This window comes from Raphanus sativus, chromosome 3 (genome assembly GCF_000801105.2).
Source record: "Raphanus sativus cultivar WK10039 chromosome 3, ASM80110v3, whole genome shotgun sequence".
Lineage (NCBI taxonomy): Eukaryota > Viridiplantae > Streptophyta > Magnoliopsida > Brassicales > Brassicaceae > Raphanus > Raphanus sativus.
The window spans coordinates 10912608-10920253 of NC_079513.1; the positions used below are offsets into that span (position 1 = coordinate 10912608).

General features: G+C 40.6%; 1 pseudogene; it reads left to right on the forward strand.

The window, feature by feature from the left end:
* Positions 1 to 1061: 1061 nt before the first annotated feature.
* LOC130509974 (uncharacterized) lies at positions 1062 to 6762 on the forward strand (annotated as a pseudogene).
* Positions 6763 to 7646: the final 884 nt, after the last annotated feature.

Genomic DNA, 7646 nt, shown 5'->3' on the forward strand with positions numbered 1-7646 from the left:
ATCTTTATTATATATAATATATATATATTGAGTACATATATAATTTTGAATCAATTAGGAATCAACACGATTAGTTAAATGAAAGTAATCTGAAGATGTATACTTCGAGTAACAGAACAGAAAGATTGACCAAATTGATTTATTCGACAAACTCCACTTTCGTAACCGGTAGATATGCATGTGTGAATGCATTCTGGTGTACCACTGCATCCCATGGTACATAAGCTATTTTGTCCTATTCAATCCAAAACATATTGAGAAGAACATAAACCTATCAATTTTGTATACTAGGAACAAAAAATGAAAATATAATTATAGATTAATAAATTAGTTTTATTTTTATTAATTGAAAAACCTATTCTCAATTTCATAGAATTTTTTTATTGAAATGAGAAAACTTTATTTGAGACATAATCACTCTAAATAAAAAATATGTTACCTAAAATCATTGGTAAAAGGCAAAGTACTAGCATCGTCAATGAAAATAGTCGATTAGATGAGAACTTATTGATTGCCATTAGTTATCCCCCTGGAAGATGCTACCACTTTTTGAGATATCCTTCAATAGCATTAAAGCAATAAAAATAATTAAAATAGATGCTAGGATTATAAATGTTTTATAATTAGACATTTTGTGTCTTCTTAAGTAAATTGTTTTTAAGATTTCTTATGATAACATATATACAACTCTATGTACCTTTTTCTGAATTACAGTGCTTAAGAAACTAGATATATTGATATTATGTGGGTGTTGGAGTTTATATACACATATACATTGGTCAATAATTGAAGTAATGAATTTTCTTTAACTTAACTGAAAATATTAATTTTAGTTAGATAATTCAATTTATTGCGTTTCCAGTTAAGATTGTACATAGGAACACACACAAACACATCTTTATTGGTCTATGATTAAAAAGTAATGAACTTTCTATAACTTATGTAAAAATTTAATTTTTGTCAAATCTATACTATTATTTATGAAGAAAAGCATGAGCGGCTCTAGGGTTTTGGCGATAAGCGACGCGAGGGGCTTGGAGGCGGATGATCGAGATGCGACCATGTTAGACGCGGGGGAGAGGGCGAGACCACCATGAGACCCGCCGGATAAGGGGGTTTCGTATGTCCCGAAGGTAATAGGAACGAGCGAAGGGGGTATGCCGGTGCCGGAGAACTTGATTGATGATGAGTTTGTCACGGAGAGACTGCGGGTGGAATTTCCGAATGGGGAAGATGGCGAACCTTCTATTACGATTGAGACGGAGGTACTGGAAGCAATGAATGGGATGTGGAAACAGTGTATGGTGGTTAGGGTTTTGGGTAGGAACGTGGTGATCACTGCCTTGAGGAAGAAGCTAAAGGAGTTATAGAATCCGACAGGTGCGATGTACGTAATGGACTTGCCTCGGCAGTTCTTCATGATCCGTTTCGAGAAGGAGAGTGAGTACTTGGCAGCGCTAACAGGAGGCTCATGGAGAATGTTTGGGAGTTATCTTATGGTCAGAGCCTGGTCGCCGGAGTTTGACCCGCTAAGAGATGACATTGTCACAACTCCAGTCTGGATTTGACTAACTAACATTCCAGTGAACTTCTATCACAGATCGATCCTTATGGGAATTGCTAAAGGCTTGGGTAAACCAGTACGGGGGGACCTGACTACTTTGAACTTTGAAAGAGCTAGATTTGCGAGAGTCTGTGTTGAGGTCAATCTTGCAAAGCCTTTGAAAGGGACAGTATTAATCAATGGTGAGAGGTACTTTGTTGCATATGAAGGTCTATCTGAAATTTGCTCAAAGTGTGGAATCTACGGACACCTTGTCCATGGATGCCCAAAGATCATGGCGGAAAGAGCGGCAAATCAGGCAGCCCATACGGAGACGTTGACATTGACTCATCCTACGCCGCGTCAGAATGTTTTAGTGCAAAGTGATGGTTTTACTCCAGCTAAGGGGCCGAGACGAGGAACGCAAACGCAGGCTCGTGTGGTAAATGCGGTGTCTCGTGAAGTGGCAGTGGAAGCAAGTCGCACTAATAGAGAGGCTGTTGCGCTCTAAAATAAATTTGGCAGCTTGGAGATGGCTACAAATATGGGGGAAGCAAGGGAGGATGCAGTTAATGGTGAAGAGAACAAAGAAAATCAAGATACTAATATCCAGAACAAGAAGGATAAGGGGATCTTGCATGTGAAGGAACTCTAACCTTTGGTGGAAATACGAGTGAAGGAACGAGTTCAAAGGTGGGTCCTAAAGTGAAAGGAGCGGGGAATAAGAAAGTGACGGGTGAAAGAAGAGGCAGGGAGAAAAAGCCAAATAACAGACCTGTCCGGGGCTTAGTGTTTGGGCCAACTAAGGGTGAAGTTAGTCTATCAGAGTCTGGAAAGAGGCTAAGAGTGGAGAGATCGGATGTGGGGAGATCGAATGGAGCTTTCAGAGAGAGAGTGGAGGAAGCTCGGGCCTTAGCTCCATTGCAGTTGCGAGATGAGGAATTGGAGAACCCAATGGAGAGTACTACCAGTGAGATGGAGCAGAGTGAGACTGGTATACTGAGTACTCCGCAGGGAGATGAGAGGGTACTGCCCCTTGCATAACAGGGTGCCCCGGGAATTCTTTTGAACCTAATCATATCAAAGATGATAAATTGCTTATTCTGGAATTGCCGGGGGACAAATAAACCCAATTTCAGACGATCTATTCGATACATTTTGAAGAAGTATAATACTGATTGCCTTGCGTTATTTGAAACCCATGCGGGTGGAAACAAGGCAATGAGGATCTGTCAGAACCTGGGGTTCGATAACTAATTCCGTGTGGATGCTACGGGTCAGAGTGGAGGAATTTGGCTGTTGTGGAGAGATCAGGTGGGAGTGTTCACGATTGTGGAATCGTCGGAACAATTCATTCATGCTAAGGTAGTGATAGGAACTGAGGTTATTCATATTATTGCAGTGTATGCAGCGCCAACTGTTAGTCGGCAAAGTGGACTGTGGGGACAGTTAAAGAGAGTGTTGGATAGTATAGATGAGCCGGTGTTGGTGGGGGCGATTTCAATACTATTTTACGACTTGATGAGAGAACTGGAGGGAACGGTAGACTCTCACCAGATTCGATAGCCTTTGGAGAGTGGATCAATGATCTCGCTATGGTGGATATGGGTTTTAGAGGGAACACATTTACATGGAGAAGAGGGAAGGATACAAGAAATTTTGTTGCCAAGCGGTTGGACAGAATATTGTGTAATGCGCAAGCGAGGATGAAGTGGCAAGAAGCGGTGGTCTCTCATCTTCCGTTCTTAGCATCTGATCATGCACCAATCTATGTGCAACTTGCGCCGGAGCAGAAAGGTGATCCAAGGAGAAGTCCGTTTAGATTTGAAGCGGCATGGCTTAAACATGAAGGTTTCAAAGAGTTGCTACTTGCATCCTGGGATAAAGATATGAGTACTCCGGAGGCACTGGCCATCTTACAAGTAAAGCTTAAGAAATGGAACAAAGAAGTCTTTGGGGACGTGAATAGGAGAAAAGAGAAAATACTTGGAGACATCACAAAGGTTCAGAAGGAGCTGGACAGGAACCCGAATGATGATCTACTAGTGAGGGAGGCGGCTTTATTAAAAGACTTGGATGTGGTTCTGGAACAGGAAGAGGTCCTCTGGTACCAGAAATCGCGTGATAAATGGATAGTCTTCGGTGACAGAAACACGAAGTATTATCACACGACTACGATAGTGCGTCGGAAGAGAAACATAATTGAGATGCTAAAGGATGAGAATGGACGTTGGATAGATCAGCCAGACGAGTTGGAGAAGCTAGCCATCACTTATTATAAAAGACTGTACTCTACGGAAGGTATTAATCTCGACTCGGAGAAGCTACCGCAGCAAAGCTTTACTGAGTTCACTCGAGATGAGATGGAACTATTGAACAAACCGTTCTCGGCATTGGATGTGGAGGCCTCAGCTCGCTCTACGGGTAAGTTTAAAGCCCCGGGGCCTGATGGTTTCCAACCGGTGTTTTACCAAGAGTCGTGGGATGTTGTGGGAGAGTCAGTTACCAGGTTTGGATTACAGTTCTTTCGATCAGGAGTCCTTCCGACAGGTATGAATGATGCATTGGTGGTACTTATACCAAAGGTTCTTAAACCGGAGAGAATTATGCAGTTCCGACCCATTAGCTTATGTAACGTGCTATTTAAGACAGTAACAAAAGCGATGGTCTTAAGATTAAAGAAGCTCATGCCGAAGTTGATAGGTCCATCGCAAGCCAGCTTCATACCGGGTAGACTGAGCACTGATAATATAGTCGTGGTTCAATAAGTAGTGCACTCAATGAGGAGGAAGAAAGGGCGTAAAGGTTGGATGCTTCTCAAATTGGACCTTGAGAAGGCATATGATCGGATCAGATGGGACTTTCTTGAGGAAACACTGATTGCGGCAAAGCTTCCACAGATATGGGTCACATGGATTATGGAATGCGTCAAGAATCCTGGGATGAGTTTACTGTGGAATGGAGAAAGAACAGAGGCGTTTACGCCTCAGCGTGGGCTCCGACAAGGTGACCCTTTATCTCCATATCTCTTTGTGTTATGCATGGAGAGACTGTGTCATCAAATTGGCCTATCTGTGGCAAATAAGGAATGGAAACCGATTAGACTTTCAAGGGGTGGTCCAGAGCTATCACATATATGTTTTGCAGATGACCTGATCTTGTTTGCAGAAGCTTCGGTATCGCAGATTCGGATCATACGCAGAGTTCTGGAGAGATTCTGCGAGTCGTCAGGGCAGAAAGTGAGCCTGGAGAAATCGCTAATATACTTTTCGCAGAATATACACAGAGATTTAGCTCACTTAATCAGTGCTGAGAGTGGTATCAGAGGCACGAAGGATTTGGGGAAGTATTTGGGTATGCCGGTTCTGCAGAAAAGGATAAACAAAGAAACGTTCGGGGAAGTAATTGAAAAAGTTTCCTCTAAGCTCGCTGGTTGGAAGAGGAAGTTCCTAAGTCTGGCGGGGAGGATAACTTTAACAAAGTCTGTTTTGTCCTCTATTCCAGTTCATACGATGAGCACTATAGCCCTCCCAGCATCGACCTTAGATCAGATCGATAAGATTGCTAGATCTTTCATATGGGGAAGCAGCGAGGGAAATCGGAAACAACACTTGGTGTCATGGGAGAATGTCTGTAAACCAAAAAGAGAAGGTGGGCTTGGTGTAAGATCAGCGAAGGAGATGAATGTTGCGCTTCTAGCGAAACTTGGGTGGAGACTATTGAACTCTCAAGATGGCTTATGGGTGCAGATCTTGCGCAAGAAGTTTAAAGTGGGGGAGCTACAGGATCAGACATGGTTGGTAGTCAAAGGAACATGGTCACCAACTTGGAGAAGCCTGATTTTGGGAATTCGAGAGGTGCTTTTACCAGGGGCAGGTTGGGTTTTGGGGGATGGACGTAAGATCAACTTCTGGAAGGATAAATGGTTATTTAATGAGCCTATATTCGAATCGCGTATGGTAGATATTCCGATGGAGATGTTGGAAGCAAAATTTAGAGACTTATGGCAAAGTGGAACCGGTTAGTTAACTCAAACTCTGGAGCCTTATCTGCCATTGGAGATTCGACTGCGTTTGGCCACAATGGTGGTAGATGATACCACTGGGGCTCGAGATAGAATTTCATGGAGTGAGAGTAAGGATGGTACCTTCTCTGTGAAGTCTGCGTACCATTTTTTGACTAAGGATGATATCCCACGTCCAAATATGGAGGCTCTTTACAAGAAGATATGGAGTCTCAAGGCGCCGGAACGAGTTCGAGTGTTCTTATGGCTGGTATCTCGGCAAGTAATTATGACGAATTTGGAACGCAAACGTAGACACTTGAGTGAGAATGGGATGTGTCAACTGTGCCGAAATGATGATGAATCGATCCTTCATGTTCTCAGAGATTGCTCGGCGGCTGCGGGATTATGGGTGAAGATTGTACCCCCAAACAAAAGGCAAAGATTCTTTAGCCTCCCGCTTCTAGAATGGTTATATGAGAACCTCTCTAATAAATCATCCAGTAATGAAGATCGTTGGGCAATCCTCTTTGCACTGACTGTGTGGTGGTGTTGGAAGTGGAGATGTGGTTATGTGTTTGGGGAAATAGGGAAATGTCGAGATAGAGTACAATTTGTTAAAGACAAGGCTCGCGAAGTGATATTGGCAAACATGAACTTGAGTGAGAACTCGGCTGTGGGGACTCGAGTGGAGAAGCAAATATCATGGCTTCGTCCTACAACCAGCTGGTGCAAGTTGAATACTGATGGAGCTTCCAGAGGTAATCCTGGTTTGGCAACTGCAGGTGGAGTTCTAAGAGATGAATACGGTGAGTGGAGAGGGGGTTTTGCGGGGAACATTGGTATTTGCTCGGCAACATTGGCGGAACTGTGGGGAGTGTATTATGGCCTATGTATTGCGTGGGAGTGTGGTATCAGAAGACTGGAGGTGGAGGTGGACTCTGCGACTGTGGTGGATTTTCTCAAGACAGGGATACATGATTCTCATCCTCTGTCTTTCCTAGTACGTCTGTGCTATGGCTTCATATCAAGGGACTGGATAGTCAAATTTTCTCACGTGTATAGGGAAGCTAATCGTCTTGCCGATGGATTAGCAACCTATGCGTTTTCTTTACCGTTTGGTTTACATTATTTTGAGACTGTTCCGGAGTTTGTTGCTCCGATTGTGTTGGAGGACTTGAGCGGGGTTTCTAGACCTCGCCGCGTTTGCTTGTAGTTGGTTTTGAGTTTTGAATAAAAAGTGGGAGACAAATGTCTCATGCCATCTACCAAAAAAAAATACTATTATTTATGAAATGATTTTGCTGATTTGTCGCATTTTCCATGATTTTAGCTAACTTTGCTTATTTATCATATTCTTTCTTAGTTTTAAGATTAATTCACCTATTTATTAAGTTAGTTAATATTAATATTTTGAACTTTCTAATTAATTTATTAATTTAAATAATATACATATTTCAAAATTTCTAATTGGAGTTATGATTATAATTATTTTAACTTTCACAAGATTCTTATTAGTTTTAGCTTCATTAATTAATCTATACTATTATCTATGAAGTGATTTTTTCGATTTGTCACATTCTCCATGATTTTAACTAATTTTGCTTATTTGTCATATTCTTATTAATATTTAGATTAAATCACCAATTTATTAATTTAGATAATTTAAATATTTTGAACTTTCTAATTAATTTATTAATTTAAATAGTATAAATATTTCGAAATTTCTAATTGGAATTATGGTTATAACTATTTTAACTATCAAAGATTCTTATTAGTTTTTAGCTTAAATAATTAATTTATTAATTTAAATAATATAACTATTTCAAACTTTCTAAATGGAATTACAATAATAATAATTATTTTAAACAAGTTAGGACCAATTCTTATTTTCATATGATGTAAGATGTTTTAAACTCTATAGTTTCATTTTTCTCATTCATTCCAAGTTGTATCGATTATAGTTGATATTCATATACTTGTGATATTTGTTTTTTTAGTTGGAGTTCTATGTTTTTCTTTTTTTCTTTGAGTTTGAAAGAATATGAGCAAATCGGTTTCGTTACATGGAATTTGAAATTATGAATTAGTTGTTCTGAA